Here is a 17,734-nt window from a genome sequence, read left to right as displayed (position 1 = left end):
AGCCACACAACCTCTCTGATCCTCAGTTTTATCATCTCATACTAAGCCACAGACAATCTGGAAAATGTATACTTACAGGGTGGGGAGCCAAGGAGAAAGGAAAGATAGACACCTAGGAATTTCAATGAGTGGCTGAGGAAGAGGTTCCCAGCATTGGGAGGGCATGAGCCCAGGTGCCCAAAGAGGAAGGACTGCAGGAAGGAAGGATATCAGCTGGCTCACCTAGAGAAAAGTGATGGGCTGGGATGTCCTCATTCTCTATTCCAGGGATAGTTAGCGATTATCCTATTCAGGGGCAGGAAGCTGGCTTAAATTATTAAAGAGTGTAGACTTAAAAGGATCTTTGAACTAATCCAGAATAACAAATCTCAAAGGCTATTTTACAGAATGCTGGTACCTCATGATGGTTAAATAGGTATTTAACAAAAGACACCTCTTTGCCACAGGACTTCTCAGAACCTCTAACATTCTATGATCTTCCCAGGGGGCAGACAGTACACAGTATTTCCCAGACTTATTTAACTATGGAATTTTTTTTTTTTTTTAAGGGCCATCACTTGAGAAGTGATTCAGGAAACAAACTTTGAGAAACACTGCTCTAGCCCAATTCTGCCTTTTCATAGATAAGGAAACTGAGGCCCAGAAAAGGCAGGAGGGGAGTCTAAGATTCACAGAGACAGTGGCAGAGACAAGACTGGAATTTCAGTTTTTTTACCCCAATACCTAGTAAATTCTTTCCCCTTTTTTTCTATTACCAATAGAACACACTATTTGACACATGCAAAAGATCTACAGAATTATCCATGTTGCCACCACCCTCTTAAGAAATAAAACATTGCCAAGGCACCCAGGGAGCTCAGTCAATTAAGGGCCCAACTCCTCATACTGGCTCAGGTCATGATCTCACGGTTCATGAGACAGAGCCCCACGTCGGGCTCCTCACGGAGCATGGAGCCTCTTGGGACTATCTCACCCTCTGCCCCTCCCCTGCTTGCACTTGCTCTCTCTCTCTCTCAAAATAAATAAATAAAAACTTTAAAAAAAATAAATAAGAGCCTGGGTGACTCAGTTGGTTAAGCGTCCGACTTCGGCTCAGGTCATGATCTCACGGTTCATGAGTTCGAGTCCCACGTCGGGCTCTGTGCTGACAGCTCAGAGCCTGGAGCTGCTTCTGATTCTGTGTCTCCCTCTCTCTCTGCCTCTCCCCCGCTCACACTGTCTCTCCTTCTTTCTCAAAAATAAACATTAAAAAAATTAAAATAAATAAAATTAAAAAGTAAATAAAGCATTGCCAAGTCAGTAAAAACCCCTTGTGTAACCACCCCCCCAAGACTCTCCACAAGGGAACCCCTATCCTGAATTTGGTAACATAATTCATGAAAATCTTGGTGGAATTTCAAGTAAATCCCATCATCTTCACAGGCTCCTCTTAGCATCATCCATGATTTATAAATTGTGATGGGTCTTAGAATTTAAAAACAAAAACAAAATATCTCACTCAGGCCAGAATAACAAAGATTAAAAGCCCACCTAACAGATTCTCAGATTACCTACCTACACCTCCCAGCGCATCCAAAATGTTATGAATCAGTGAACTTTTTTACTCTCAAATGGGCTCTTTGTATGCTTTATTAATTCTGCTAGATGTGGGGGTGCTTCTTCCTTCATTGTATGTGAGACTTTCGTGGCACGAATTCACTGCACCTCCCCTCCCATCCACAGGCCAGATGGGGAGCCGGGTGCTGTATAAATGTTTAATTGTGGCACAGTAAAAATATTTGCTTTCAGTAGCTGGAAGCTACCAAATGGAGGTAGGGCTGTCTACTAGAGTTGCCAGACTTCATTCTAATGAGAACAGAAATAAAGGCTGATTAAATCAAATTCCCCATAGTGCAGAACCACTTAAATAAATGTTTCATATTGTTTGCATGATGCTTTTAAAATGTAACAGCTGCTTATGTAACCATTATGCTGGACATAAATCATTCATTGCCATCACCACCGTCAGAGCAGAGCCTGGCTCCTTTTCTTCTGCTGCTGACATTTTCATTACTGGGGGACTTTTAAGACAGACCATCTGGGCCCCCCTCCTCCCTACCGCGTGCTGGGTAGCAGGAGTGTGAGTAAAAGGATGTGGACTGCGAGACAGGCGTGAAGCGGACATTTACAGAGACCCTGTACTGGGTGTGTACCATTGGGCTGGCTTTCTCACGATTCATCCTCACCAAAAGAAGGCATTATTGTTCCTATTTTATAGATGTGGACACTGAGTGAGGACTATGGCAATGAAATAACCTGCTCAAGGTCCCACAGTAAGTAATAGGACCTGTATTTGAACCCAGGTCTGCCCGGGCCTTGACACAGTGTGTCTGAGAACAAAGGGCACGTCACCCCACCCACCAGACTCCACACACCTTATGCCTTTTGGCAATGATGAGATTGACAAAGGCCAGAGCAGGGCTCAAAGATCTAGGGACTCCTTTGAGCTGGGGCTGGGGGGTTGGGAGTGGAACAGTTCTGATCTGAACGCCATTTCCTGAGCCAGCACCCAAGTCCAAGTTTCGGCCATCTCTCACCTGTTCACCATGCCAGCCCCCTGCCAGCCTCCCTGCCCTCGTTCTCGCCCACCTCAATCCATCATTCACCCATTTGCCTCAGTCATTTCCTTAAAATGTAAATCAGACCATGCCATTCTCCTATTTAGAAGCCTCCAATGGCTTCTCACCACTCTCAGAATAAATCCCAACCTTCCGCCATGACCCTCAAGGTCTTGAGTGAAATGACATATGCTGACATTTGCTTGTTCTTCCTTACCACTCTCCTGTGTCCAGACATCCTGGCTTCTTTCTGGTCCTCAGATGCACTAAGAACAAGCATGCCTCAGGGCCTTTGCACATGCTGAACTCTTTGCTCATGCTCCAGATCTTCCCATGGCTGACTCCAACCTATCAATCAAACCTCAGTTCAAAGTCACCTCCCCAAAAAGGCCCTCAGCTGCACCCTCCATTAAAAGCTGCCCTCCCCTGGGCTCTCTTCATTACATAGCTCTGTGTCATTTACTTTGAAGGGCTTATTCTTTTCTCAGTTCTTGACTTGGTTATTATATTCTGGCTCACTAGAAAGTAGGCTCCACAAGAGGTATCTGAGCTATTCGCCTCTATTTCCCCAGCCCTATGGTAATGTCTGAAACATAGAAGGTACCTGGTAAATATCAGTTGAATAAATGAATTAACTTGCCACATCCATTTCCCCTGCACCCATACGAGGGTAAACCTAGCCTGGCCCCCAGAAAGAGAGAATTTGAATCTGAAAACCATTTGTCACTTCCAGGCCCAAGCTTCCTGTACGTGTCCCAGCCTTGTAGGTGATGTCAGTCATGGCGTAAGGCAGAGAGCTGGTGAAGGAAATCCAGGAGACCCTCTGGGGTTCCCTGTATCCACAGGAAGGAGGCCCAACCAGTGTCCCCATCTCTGCAAAGTTGAGTCTAAGGAGGAAATAGAACGGGGGGCAAGTTGCTGGTTCTGGCCAGGCTTTAGACAGCCGGTGGTGACTGCCAGAGACTCAGCCACTGTCCCTGACTTGGCTCCAACCCCAGCCTCCCTCCTACAAGTGTCCCTTGCTCTGCAGTGGAGGCCAGATAGCTAACCCCAGACCTCTTGAAGCCCAGACCCTGGACACCAGTCACACATGCCTGAGCGAGATTTGGAAGGCGGAAGCCATCTTCCCACTCCTGGGGCAGCTCTCTGCTGGCAGGCCAAGTGGGGGGACAGGTTGTCTGTGGCCCTGTCCTGCGATCCGTCCTACAGCTTCCTGGCGACTAGAGGAAGTTGCTGTGCCGGCACAGTAGAGGCAGCTTCCTGTTTCCCGAACTGCAGCCCCAGCAGCGTGCCCTGAGCTCAGCAATGCCAGCAGCCACCTCAGAGGCAGTGCTCCAGGGTCACCTCTGGAGGCTACTTCTCTGGCCCTTCCAGTGACTTCGTAGGCCCCCCATTTCCCTCAGTAAGTCCCTTCCTCATTACAGCATCCAGGTGGTCCCTCTTTTTTGCACTGACTCTGATGCAGAGCCCTTCCAGGGAAAAGGGACCATTCTTGTCCACCTCTGGTCTCTGTATCCTCAGGGCCTGTCACACCTGGGGAGGTGCTCGTTTAGGTGTTTGTGATTGAAAGGGCTTTACAGACACGCATGGACACATACACACCCTATTGCAACATTATCAGGCCCATTAGCTCAATGAAGCAGCTGTTAATAATAACCCACATGTTGATAACCTGTTACTAGCCCACATGTCCTATGTGTTTCATTTCCCAGCTCAATCTGGAAGCCTGGTCTTCTCTTGCTGTGCCTCCTGCTAGGTGCCAACACAAAGACACTGTACAGGGTACGAGACTCTGAGCCAGGCCTGCGTCCTTCATGGCCACTCTTCTCGAGTGTGGCCAAGAATACTCTAGCTACAACCACTCCATTTCATCCTGCCGTTGCGGGCGTTCTTATTTCCCGTTCGGGGAAAGGCACAGAGAGGGGAAGTGACTTCCCAGGCTCACACAGTCAGTGAATAGTCCGACCCGGCCCCGACCAGCACAACTTAGCACGAGGGCCGTGGAAGGGACCTCCTCCCCGGAAGCCTTTGCACCCAAGCCCCCGAGTCCCCAGCCAGTGCAGGCAGGGATGTGAGCCACACCCCGTGTGCCAGCCTGCGGAAGACACCAGGGCTACTCTCAGACCACAGGGGTCTGACACTTTCATCTTGCTCCTGAGAGTCGGCTCCCCACCCCTCTCCTCCCTCCCAAGGGACAGTGTGCAGGCCAGGCTGCCAAGACCCAGGGACATCTCTTCCGCTCACACTCCCTACAGCGTCTGGGTCCGATCCCCAACCCCAGAGTCAGCGAGCTTCCCAGAGCCTCCTAGATGAGAGGGTTAGCCTCAAAGGTAGCATTTTCAGTGCATGATAGAAATAAAACAGTTTTGTTAGATTTACAAGTGCAGTTCCCTATTTCCTTCTTCCCTCTCCGACTCGGTGAACTCTTCTTAGTGCTTCAAAACCATGCTCAAGTTTCCCCTCCCCCCTGTTCCTCCCATGCCCGCCTTCTGGTGTGAATGTGTCCTAGAGAGAACCTCTGTTTTCCTTAGCAAAGAAGTTGAGGAAAACCTAACTCGTTCCACATAAGAAAAAAGGATGGAAAGGAGATTGAGAGATGGGAGGAGGCTGGGGAAAATGATGTGGCAAGCACCTGAACTTGACAGAAAGGGCAGAAAGGGTGAAGGGGGTTTCCCAAAAGGCAGAATGTCAGACATAATGCCTCCTGCAGTCTCCCCACAACTTAAGTCAAAGTCTACACTGCTTACCAGTGTTTTGGGAGCTGGACCTGTGTTTAATTTTATCTTGCTTTTTTAGTATGGCAATATTCCTGACTGAATTTAGCAGCAAGAGACATAATATCTGACTTCAAAATAGCTTAAACCCTGCTATTTATTGCCTTACAGATCAACAGTCAGGGTGTAGACAATTTTAGGGTCGTGATTCAGACAAGCCTTGGGGTGGCTTCTGTGACTCTCTGCTGTCCTGTCAGTAGGCCACAGGCACCACAGTCTTGTATGACCTACCCCATCCAGTGTCAGGCAGGAAGAAAGGTGTGTATGTCTTTCACTTCCAGCCTTTATGTGGGAAGAAAATATTCCTCTTCCTAATGCCCCCTAGATCCGATTTTGACCCAATGCCCCTGCTCCTCTGCTGGGAGTGTGGCAGAGGATCTGGGGTTTACCAGCTCTGTCGTGAGAGCTGTACCTGCCACCGAGGGGGCAGAGGTGGCAGTTGAGTTAGCAAGCTGCAGCAGAGGGGCCCAAGGGGGCTCGGGCACCCCTGCTCAGCCGGCAGGGGTGGGGGGAGTGAGCCTGGAGAGGCCTTCTCTACTGTGCCCCAGCTACAAATGTCCTTCTTGCATCCACTCAGTTTCCAAGTCTCAAGATGAAAACGAACCGAAGGAGGCCTCCCCTCCTCTTGGATTCCTCCACTGACGGGAAACTTGTTACTTCTGTTTTCTATCACATGACAGCTTGATGTGTCAGGTAGTTCCTTCCATGAGCCCAAGGTGACTTTCCAGGAATTTTCCTTTGCCCTGGTCCCACCACATGCATCTTCCTTCAGCACCCATGTCCAATCAGCCGCCAGAGGGGACATCTTACACCACAGAGCTAGACTAGATAAATCGTTCTCCTTGCTAAAACCCCTCCGTGAGTCCCCAGTGTCTAGGGAATAAAATCTAGCTTCATGGCATGGCATGAGACTTGTCACACTTGTCACCAACTCCAGCCTGGTGTCTCTTTCTTATTATTATCCCTCCAACACATATATTCTTATACCCCAGGGTAATAGCACACTGCAGTGTGTGTTACTCCCCCCAGTACTCCCATGCTTCCGTGCAAGGTGTTCTATTGGCCTGGCATTTCCTTCTACCTTCTCCAGTTGGCAAACTCCTACACACCCTTCAAAGCCCATCACTCATACCCCCAACCCTGCTCAGGCAACTATTCCACCCCAAGGAGATCACATTGTTGTTTTCTTGACTCTATCATACCCTGTATGGTTAATGCAGAACTTAGTATTTTTTGGTACTTGGTGACTTTCCTAAATACTCATTTCTACCTAAGGACTGGAAAGTCCTATCAGGAACCTTTGTAGCCCTGTGCTCAAAGAAAGCACTCAGTAAATGCTTGCCTAAACCGGAGGCTCACCTTGGGGCCCCTGGCCCCCTGTTCAGAACCAGGGAAGGATGGAACTGGAAAAGAATTGCCATGGGGACTATGTGAGACGGCGTGCACTTTCCTGGTTCATAAGAAGTGACCCAGAAGTGGTAGCCGCGGCTGTCACTATTTGCCCCTGCAGGTGTTATTATTGGATCTCCGTTCTTTAACTGACATCTTCACTAGCTCCAAAAGGAAGAAGGGCAACTGCTTCCCAGATCCCAACATTTGCTCACTGTCTCCCTCACACAGCTGGACACCCCAAGCAGGCTCCCCTGCCACCCTGTCCCTCCCGGCCCCTCTGCTCCTGCAGGGAAGATTCGCCCATCTCCTTCCATCAATAGACGCTGGCAGAGCAGCCTCAGCCTCTTGCCTCTGAGTTAGAGAAACGGATTCTAATTAAGGGACCTGCCGAAAGTGCCTCATTTTACAGACAATTGGGTTGTGAATCGAAGCGAGCGCTACAGTTTACAGGCTCCACAGAAACCAGCCGGCCTGACTGGTGGCCTTCCCAGGCTGACCTGCTGCCTGTCACGGTGCAGGCTTCTCCTCCACAGACTGGACAGCTGTCTGTGGAGGGCATGAGGGGTGTTCCAGAGTCATGCTCCCTGTGTCCAGCAGTGGAAGGAATGTCCATACATTTGTCTGTCATTTGTTCTTGAAACCAAGTATGGGACCCTGGGCTGGGGGTGGCATCTCCTGTCTCATGATTTGCACTCCCCCCTCTCTAGTTTCATGCAAGAATCTGGGAGAGTTTAGATTATATATATATATATATATATATATATATATATATATCTCCAAGCCCCCAGGGTCCTACAAGTCCAAGGCTCTGCTATTTGGGGTCTCTGGGGCACCGAGTCTCTGCTGAAACTGGGCTTTCCAGACTGGTACATAGGGAGCCAGGCCACCACTGGATTCCTCGGGGTGCTCCAGAGAAAAAAAGCCAATAGCATCCGTGTAGATGTACATAAGAGGACGTTCATTATAGGAACTGGCTTACGTGCTTGTGAAGGTCAAGACGTCCCACGGTCTGCCATCTGCAGCCTGGACAACCAGGAAACCCAGGCTGTCTCTGAAAGACTGAGAATCAGGGGCTAGTGGTGTTAGTCTCAGTTGGAGTCTGAAGGCCCATGAACCAGGGGCGCCCAATGTGAGGTCAGAGGAAGGCAGAAGAAGATGGACATCCTGGTCCAAGCAAAGAGAGGAAATCTGCCAGTCCTCTGGCTTTTGTTCAATTCAGGACATCAGGGGATTGGATGATACCCACTTGCACTGGCAAAGTACTCAGTCTAAACTCTTCTGGGAACACCCTCACACACACACACACACACACACACACACACACACATCCAGAAATAATATTTATCAGCAATCTAGGCATCCCTTAGCCCAGACAAGCTGGCACATGGAATTAACCATCACTCCCACCAAGGCTCTACCACCCACGCACATTCTCAGCCTCTTTCTGGATTTAAGGAGATGAGTCTCTCTTTTTTCCATCTTTCTCCCCAAGCTTCCTCCTGCTCCTGTCCTTGCCTGGCTCAAGGACATCCCACCCTCTCTCCTCAAAGGTTTAAGTCTGTTCAAGAGTAGATCCCATCGTATAGTTGAGTTTGGGTTAGACATGGTGTTATGTCTCTCTTTTTTTTTTTTTTTTTTTCCAAATTGAGCCATTTTCTAAAAGCCGAGATTTCCATATAGAAATGTAGGCTGCTGGATTCTCTTTAAAAGTAGGGCAATCTGGCAGGCCTGGGCTTGTGCAGAAACAATTAGATGATGCTAAAGAGCAGAGTCTTTCCATGAGGCCTGAGATCCCAGCAGGTAAGGGACCACTCCTCCCACCACCACCACTCCCCCCCCCCCCCACAATTCAAACTCTCCCGGAACTCATTTATATCAACCCTCATCCCTAGTTTTTAACTAGAAATAAGAGGACAGGCTTTATTGAAACAGCAAAAGTTCTTAAATGAGATAATATGTATACAGCATTTGGGGCAATGCCTGGCACCTAACTGGGCCTTAGTTAAATATTTTTTGAGTGAGTAATCTGATTATTAAAAGGACAGACCAGCTGGGCACACAGAATAAGAATACTAGCTCAGAGCTGGCACTTGAGGGCTCAGATTCCATAGCTTAGGGGCTATGATATGAGGTCACACTAACAGGGAAGTTCAGATGACCTGAGGATCGCCTCACAGCCTAAATCCGGAGAGACTAATGCCAGGTCCATGAGTGACATTGCTAATTAAGAAATTAGAAGACAGCAGTGAGTTAGTCCAAAGGCCCCCTGGGTGACAGGCAGTGAGTCACCACTCACAGGGACCATCTAGAAGATCACCAAACTCTTTACCTGCAGTCTGTTATTAGATCCTCACAAGAGCTCCGTGAGGTAGGAACTTATCTCCCCATTTTACAGATGAGAAAACTGTCTAGTGAAAGAGACAGACATTGAAATGGCCACACAAATAAATGTAAATGGGATAAATTCTCTCTGAGGGAAAGGAATATACAGTGGTATGAAACAAGGACAATGGGCCTGGTCTAGGTGGTCAGGGAACGTTTCTTTAAAGTGGTGACATCTGAGCTGAGATCTGAATGATAAGTAAATATTAAATGGGAATATTCTCAGTGGTTCTCAATCCCAGCTGCACCATACGAACCCCTTGGGAAGCCATGATCCTGTATTGTCCAGTCCAACTAAATCAGTAGGACCTGGGTACCAGTGTCTTTAAATCTTCATGGATGAACCACTGAAATGGAACAAAAAGTAAGTCCAAAGCTAATGCACTCGCAGACAATAGCCATTCGTAGCTATCCGGTTAAACATAGTAGATGTTCAAGAATTATAAGCAGCTGGGATGTTCAACATCTCCACCATCATCACTACCTGTGCCTCCCCCAGATGGCTTGGTGGCTTAAGCCCAATTTCAAAGGAAGGAAAGAAACCCACCTCTGTTGAGGGCTTACTGAGTGTCACATTACTTGTCCCATTTAACATTTACCAAAACCCTCAGAGAAAGGAATGTTATTATTAGTATGATTTCACAGATAAGGACACTGAGGCTCAGAGCAGGGTACAATTTGCCAGAGTCCGCCAGCTCACCAGGGGCAGTCCTGGGGTCCTGTCCCAGGCCCACCTGGCTGAAAGACTGAATTCCTTCTCCTAACTTCTGTATCTCCATCCATCCAAAGGTGCCTCCTGCTTGCCTCAGCACCATTTCCCGGCCCGGATGCCACTGCTTTGGGCTGGCCACAGAGGGAGGTCTGTGGATTATGCCCGCCTTCAGCAGGACAGCGTCATGGCTAGAAAGCAAGGGCGGAGGTACCAAATCCTGGGTTCAAATCCTGCTCTGCTGTTTAATGGCTGTGGGATCTCAAACTGTTGGTGAGATTTCTTTGAATCTCAGTTTTTGTCTTCTACAGTACAGGGATAGTATCAGTACCTCCCTCCTAAGTTTGCTGTGACAACTCTGTATGCATATACTTACTACGTATTCATTATATTTAGAAAAGTGACTGGGGCACCTGGGTGGCTCAGTCGGTTGGGCATCCAACTTCGGCTCAGGTCGTGATCTCACCATCCATGAGTTCGAGCCCTGGTTGGGTTCTGTGCTGACAGCTCAGAGCCTGGAGCCTGCTTTAGATTCTGTGTTTCCCTCTCTCTCTGCACCTCCCCACTCTCATTCTGACTCTCTCTCTCTCAAAAATAAAAGAAATAAAATAAAATAAAATAAAATAAAATAAATAAAAAGAAAAGCCACTGGAATATAGTCAGTGTTCAGTTAATGTCAGACACTGTTCATATTATTCCAGGAGCTGGAGTGAGAGGGACCCTGAGACTCTTACTTTCCAGCAACCCCCAAATCAGGGGGCATCCTATCAAGCCCCTCCTTGGAAGCCAGAATGGACAATTTTAGGAGAGGCAGGAATTCTGGCTCAGGCAGGATGGGCACCATGGAAGCTCCAGCAGGAAACTGCTACTTTGGCCGATCCCTGTGAACCAGAAGAACAGCACCAGGGACCTGGGTTGACCGAGAGGGTAATGTGACTGTCATACCTTCTCCAAGAACAGAATAGAAGGGAGTGCGTGGCTCCAGCCAGCTGCCAACACATGGTCTTGGATGACGCTGATGTGAGACTGTCTGAGCTGAAGTGAAAGTGGCCAGAGTCAGGTCTCAGACAATTTCCCCTGGTGACCTGGCCTGAGTCCCATAAAGTCCCAAGAGCTGTCCCCTGCCGGCTGTGACCAGTACCACCCATGACCAGCAGAGGGCGGCACAGGCCACAGGCTGGCCTGCTCCTGCTCCCCAGTCCAGCTTTTTTCTAGCAAGGTTTTACTACCAAGCCCAGTCTCCTGGGTTTAGTGTCTCCCTCCTCTTTCCCAAAGGCTGGAGGCACCTGCCTCTCTTCTCCCATTCACCCCAAGTAGGAGGTCTTCCGGAATCTCTTAGGCTGCTTAGAAGTTTCACTGCAAACAGGGAATAAGCCCTTACATTCTTGCTCCAGAGTCGAGCATCCCGGCATCTGCAGGTCCAGGCAGCCCTTAGAGTTTCAGCTTCCTCATCTATAAAGTGGGGTTGGAAGGGGCTGTTTGTGGAGCTGTCTTTGTTGTAAGCTCACTCTGCGACAGACACTGAGCTATGTCCTTGACTTTCTCTCCCAGGAGGAGGAAGTACAAGACGGTGCTGAAGGCACGGGCTCCAAAACAGGCAGGACTATGGTTGCTCCTGACCAGTGATGTGATTCTGGATGAGCCACTTAACCTCTGTGAAGTTGGAGATAAAACCCCTACCCTGTGGGGTTGCAGGAGCATTAAATGAGAAACCACATGTGCAGTGCCTGGCACCGTGCTTAGGGAGCAACACCACTGCTCCTTAGGGCACACCCCTCGGAGCCCACCAGGAGGATGCTCCTTCAAGGACCGGTACCCCACGTCTTTCCCTTCCTCCCATCACCTTCTTGTTCCACCTCCAGGGAGCCTACCACCACCTGAGGGGCCCCAGAGCCCTCAGGTTCCTGGAAGGCTTCTGGAGGGCAGCCGCAGGGATCTCAATGAGACCAACATTCTCACACCCCTTCACTGGCCAAGACCATGGCCTCATCTCGATTTTACGTCCAGTGCAGTGTCAATGCAGCTTCCAGCTACACTGCAGCTACACCTCCTTCTGGAATGAGGCAGGGGTGGGGGTGGGTATCTGCCGTTTCACAGGCTGCCCAGGTGACTTTGAGGCCTGCAAGGTCAAAATACCACTGCTCTAGGCAACCAGACTAGGGAAGCAGTAACCAAAACAATTAAGGCAAGAGACAGGGACAAGAGAACCATTATGCAAATATGCAGCCCTTCAAGCCTATTCATTTCTGGGAGAGAACGTGGATCCAGGTAAAGATAGCCTGAAATATAGGCTGAGTCAGGTTGCTCCCCATAGGGCCAATTCCTGCTCTGTTTGATGAACAGAAAGGTCTCAGCAACCACATCAGAGGGGGACAGGCTGCATGCTGGGTGACAGGGAACAGCCGCTGGGCCAGAGGCCAGAACCGGTAAGGTGGGCCTGTCCCTGCTCAGCAGTTCTCAATTTGAGGACATACCATGGAGACCAATTTGACAATAAATTATATTTAAAAAAAATTTTTTTGAGGACATACCAGGCTCACCCTGGGGAGGGGCAGGGGGGCCCAGTGAAACCCAGGGGGCTGGGCCCACCCCCAGCTTTTGATTCAGGAGGTCTGGGCTGGGGCCTGAAAATTTGCATTTCTGATCAATTCCCAGGGGTGTGTGTGTGTGTGTGTGTGTGTGTGTGTGTGTTTTCTCCTGTGTTTTGTTTTCTGTGGTGTTTCAGCTCAGACTCCTGGTTGGGAACCAGCTTATAGACCCCGTTCTCAGCCACAGAGAACAAGACAAGAACAGAAACAGCAAATGCGACCCAGCCCCTTAGGATCCACAAACCCCGTCCAGGCATTTGTCTGCAGCAGCCCTCCTAGGCAGGTTACTAAGTACCTATGTGCTGTCTGTATGCCAGCCAGTCCTCAAAACAAACCTACAAACCCACACGTGCCGGCCTCAGAGAGGTGGAGCAAACTGCCCAAGGAAGTGAGCCAAGATTCAAACCAGGGCATCTGGCCCAGGAAGGACACTTGGAGCCCATCACAGGGCGAATGTATTAGCAAGGGCACAGAGAGCTCACCAAGGAACAAGTAGAACCAGAATCTCTCCTTCAAAGCTGGGCTCCATCCCCGTCCCCAGATCCTGAGCCGCCCCTCTGGGTAGGGCCCGCGGCAGGAAGGCGGTCCCCCCACCACTGCCACATCATTTCTCTCTTCTTACCTCTTCACACTCTTAGATGGAACTATGGGAAGATCTAAAAACCTTCAAGCTGTTCCTCAACCCTGGGCCTTCACAGTCTTCAGAACCACACTGCAGTGGGTTTCCTGGTCCCTCAGGCCTGTGCTGTCAGCGCATGACCAAGCCAAGCTTGGGCCACTGAAAGAAGCCTTTTCCCAGAGTTTGCTCTGAGGCTGATGTCCTGGCTTCATACATTTTGTCATTCCTGGCCATTCATGGTCTTTCCATGAGGTCTCTGCTGTCCTTCTTGGCACGAGCTGTAGTGTTTCCAGAAACTCAGGGGGACTCAACATTTGGGGTGCTGGCTCCACCAACAGATCCCCAGCGGGCTCAAGGGACACCCCAGAGGCACGTGACTCTCCTGGCTCCTCTGGGTGTTGCTCAGGCCCTTCAGCTCCCCCCCCAGCCCTAGGCTGGCCAGCTGCTCCGACCTTTAGCTACCCCCCCCAGCCCCCACCACTCCCTCACCTCCTCCCTCAGCAGTGTTCAACTTTGCCCTCCAGACCCTTTGGTCACAGGGGTCAAGATTCCTGTGTTCACATTCTGGGTCTACTTTATGGCAGGAAACCAAGGCTGCCCTCCTGCCATTCTGGGTGGGCACAAGTCCCATCAAGCCCATGACTGCCACCCCCTTCTGAAATCTGTCCCCAGGCTGCTCAACTTGCTTTTTCAGTTGCCCAGAGCCTGAAGGGCCTGGGAGTTTATGTCTCACGCAGGACCTTGGCCAAAGTTGGGAGTGGGAAAGCCCTTCCCCCTTGCCTGGAGGCAGGACAGACTCCGAATGCAGGTGGCCTTCCTGAGGTCCCACAGGATCACATCTGAGATCACCTCCTTCCTTGGCATCTTGCCTTCCTTAGTTTCTTCTTCCTCACCCTCACTGGTTTCTCCTGAAAGCAATTCCTTGATCAATCTCATGCATGCGACTTCTGGTCTCAGGGTCCGCTTCCAGGAACCTGACCTAGGACGAAGGCGGTGTCGTGGCAGGATCTGCCTCTGGCCTGCCCTGTGAGGATGATGGGGAAACCAGCCTGGAAGCAATGAGGAGGGGCTCGCAGTCATTCTGTCATGCTGGGCCTCCTCCCGCTGGCACCCCAGCCACTGCAGCCTGTGCCCCTTAGCCCCCTTCTCTCACCCGTGTCCGTCCCCTGCCTCTGTCCCTTGGAGGAGCCTCCTGGACCATGGATGCTCCCTGTCCCTACAGGTGGGTGGGCAGGAGGGGGTCCCTGTCATTTAGCACCTCCACTATAGGCCCAGGAAAAAACGAGAGGCCTTTAGCCCCACCTACCCCTTCCTCTGCTCCCAGCTACCATGCTGCCAGATGAAAATAGGAAGAACATTTTAATTCCACAGATTACAGCACTTCTAAATCTCGTCAGGCTAACTGGCAGTCAGGCACAGGTGAGGAGTAAGCATGCAGGCTCGGCCGAGTGCCAGGGCCCCGGGCTGCCTTCCAGGAAGTCCCCCCGCCACCTGCCGCTGCAGCTCGTTCCTGAAATGTGTCAGGAGAGCCGAGCATGATGGGAGGGAGGGGGGCGATCTTGGCATCTGTTCCCCCTGTTGCTTTCCACTGCGTCTCAGTAAGAAGACTTGATGCTTGCTCAGGGAAGGAGAGGGGTGGGCGGGGTTCCCGCACTTTGCAGGGCCCTTCTGAGTTTCTTGGTTAAGAAGGTTTAGCCTGGGGAAGCTTCCACCTCACTATTTCCAGGCTGAGACAGCAGTTCGGGGTCTGGTGAGCCTTTAAGACACTGGAGACATTCCTTCCCCAGGCCTTATCTGCCCCAACCCCCATCCCATCGGTCATGGGATGGCATGTGTGTGGCCATTTTGCTCACTGGGGGCAGACAGCTTAGGACCTCCTGAGAGCAGATGGGCCCACAGACCTTAGAAGACTCAGGAGCCCAAAGGAGTGGTCCATCCTCATTTTCCAGGGCTTTGCCAGGCCACCCACAGGATGCAAGGGGGACTCAGATAATTAAACAGAAAATGATGATAAGGCCATGGCAGAAAAAGCATGGGGTGCCTTGGATCCCAGAGCAGAGGGTGTTATCTCACAGATCAGAAAACTGAGGGCCTTAAGGAAAAAGACGTTCCTGCTCACACAGCAAGTTAGAGTCAAAGTGGAGCCAAAGCAAACAGATTCCAGGTGAGAGCCTGGCCTGACACTTTCCGCTGAGACCTTGGGAAGGTCCTGGGGGCATCAGGATGTGGAGAGGACAGAGAGAGGTTGTCTCAGTGAGGACTCTGTCTTGTTTAAGCGGCAAAAACCGCAGCCCAAAGTGGCGTAAGCAATGTAGAGATTTCATGGTTCACATAATTGACAAGTTCAGGGGTAGGAGGAGTTCAGGCGCTGCTGAATCCTGGGGTGTGAACAGGACTGGTTTCCCTCCGTTTCTTGGCCCTTTTCTGTGTGGGCTTCTTTTTCACACGGTGGTTCCCGAGGGTCTCTCCTTCCAGGTGGCAAGCTGGCCTCCCGGCTCCAGCCTCACTGGCCCTCAGGCCTGGGTCCCACGGGAAAGAGCCAGAGTCTTTGGCTGTGGCTCCTGAAAACCTCCTGGCATGCTTGCCGATCGAATAGCTTATGTCGCATGTCCGGCCCTGAACTCATTACCGAGGCTGGGGAAATGAGACCCACAACTGGCTTTGGGCCTGGGCCATGCGGCCACCCCCGGCCAACAGAAATGGGGGAGAAAAGACACACACTGAGGGCTGCTGCAGTAAGAAGTAGGGATGGATCCGGGTGGCAAACATGCGTAGATGGCCCAGAGGTCTCAATGCAGAGCCTTCTTCTATGTCTCAGGGCTAAGGCCAGAGGACCCTGAAAATGGGGCTGCATTCTATGACCCGGGTCTTGGGAAGGAGGTATTTGAGAGGAGCCTGGCTCTCACCATCGGAAGCTCTACAAAGAAAGTGCATTTAAGTGTCTTTTGTAACCAACTCACACATTCCACTGCCTAAAGCAATCCGGACCAAGTTTCCTTTCACAATTGATGACTTAGGCTCTCTCTCCACGAAATGTCCTTTCCTCCTGCTCCAGATGGAAAACTCCCATAAACCCTTTAAAGTCCAATCCGGTGCCAACAACACCCCTTCTGGGAAGCCCCGGTAGAACTGTGCTTTCATTCACTCATTCAACAATATTTGTGCCAGGCACTGGGCTGGGTGATGACGATACAGAGATGAATAAATGACATGCATGGGCAGATGGCCCCTGTCCTCACACAGTAGGTGGGTAGGTATTTATGAAACATACAAATACGTGTAAAACAAACTGTAAAAAGCGTCCCAGGCGAGGTACCCAGTACAGTAGGAGTTTGGCCTGGGCAGGGGGACCAGAGAAGCTGTTTGAGGCTGTGACCATCAAGCTGAGAGCTTCAGGATGAGTAGAAATGCAGAAGTGAAGAGCTCAAGGGGGCAGGGGTAAGGAACAGCATGTGAAGACACCACCTCAGAGGAAAGCTACCTGGTGATCAGGAGCAATGGGTCCTCTGGCTCTTTCCCGTGGGACCCAGGCCTGAGGGCCAGTGAGGCTGGAGCTGAGAGACCAGCTTGCCATCTGGAAGGAGAGACCCTCGGAACCACCGTGTGAAAAACAAGTGAGCCATGGCACACTGGAGAGGCTGGCAGAGAGGCAAGTACCAACGGCAACCAGGGGCCACTGGAGGTTTTAAGCCTCGGGGTGGTGCGATCAATTGTGTATTATGAAAAGATCACTCTGACTACGTAGCAAAGAGCAGCTGCAGAGAGCTGGGAGGGGCAACAAGAGTGTGGGCAGGCCCAGCGCCAAGATGAAATTTGAGGGTAGCCAGGGCCAGGTGTGTTTGGAGGTGCAAAGAGAAATCGCGGAAAATGGTGATAGATTGGGTGTGGGAGGGGAGCATTAGGGAGGGTCGAGGATGACCTCTGGGCTGCCGCCTTGCATATGTAGGTTGATGGCGGCATCATTCCTTAAGAAAGGGAAGGCTCTTGGGGCACGTGGGTGGCTCAGTTGGTTTAAGCATCCAACTTCGGCTCAGGTCATGATCTCATGATTCATGGGTTCGAGCCTTGCGTCAGGCTCTGTGCTGATGGCTCAGAGCCTGGAGCCTTCTTTGGATTCTGTGTCTCCCTCTCTCTCTGCTCTTCCCCCAGTCACACTCTGTTTCTCTCTTTCTCAAAAATAAATAAACATTTAGGAAATGAAGGAAGGAAGAAAGAGGAAGGAAGGAAGGAAGGAAGGGAAGAAGGAAGGAAGGGAGGGAAGAAGGAAGGGAGGGAAGAAGGAAGGGAGGGAAGAAGGAAGGAAGGAAGGAAGGAAGGAAGGAAGGAAGGAGGAAAGGGAAGGCTCTGGAAGACATAGACAAGTAGACAAGGCTGGACTGGAAAGAGACCTTGATGAGTCATCTGGGTGGGTGGCAATTGCAGCTCTGGGGTCATAGGAGATCACCCAGAGTGATGGTACTGAAATGACAAAAAAAGAGCATCTTGGACCAATCCTGCAGGATCATCAGTGTTTGATTGACAGATACAAGATATTGAGCCTTACAAGAGGGCAAAACAGGAATGGCCAGAGAATTAGAAGGAAAAGTGGGAGAGCCTTGTACCATTCGGGGTCCCCGCAGGAGACAGTAGCATACTCAGTAGGTCTAAAGGAAGAGACTTTAAGGAGGGGATTT

This window comes from Lynx canadensis, chromosome A1 (assembly GCF_007474595.2).
Source record: "Lynx canadensis isolate LIC74 chromosome A1, mLynCan4.pri.v2, whole genome shotgun sequence".
In the NCBI taxonomy this organism is placed as follows: domain Eukaryota; kingdom Metazoa; phylum Chordata; class Mammalia; order Carnivora; family Felidae; genus Lynx; species Lynx canadensis.
This window is presented reverse-complemented; position numbering follows the sequence as displayed.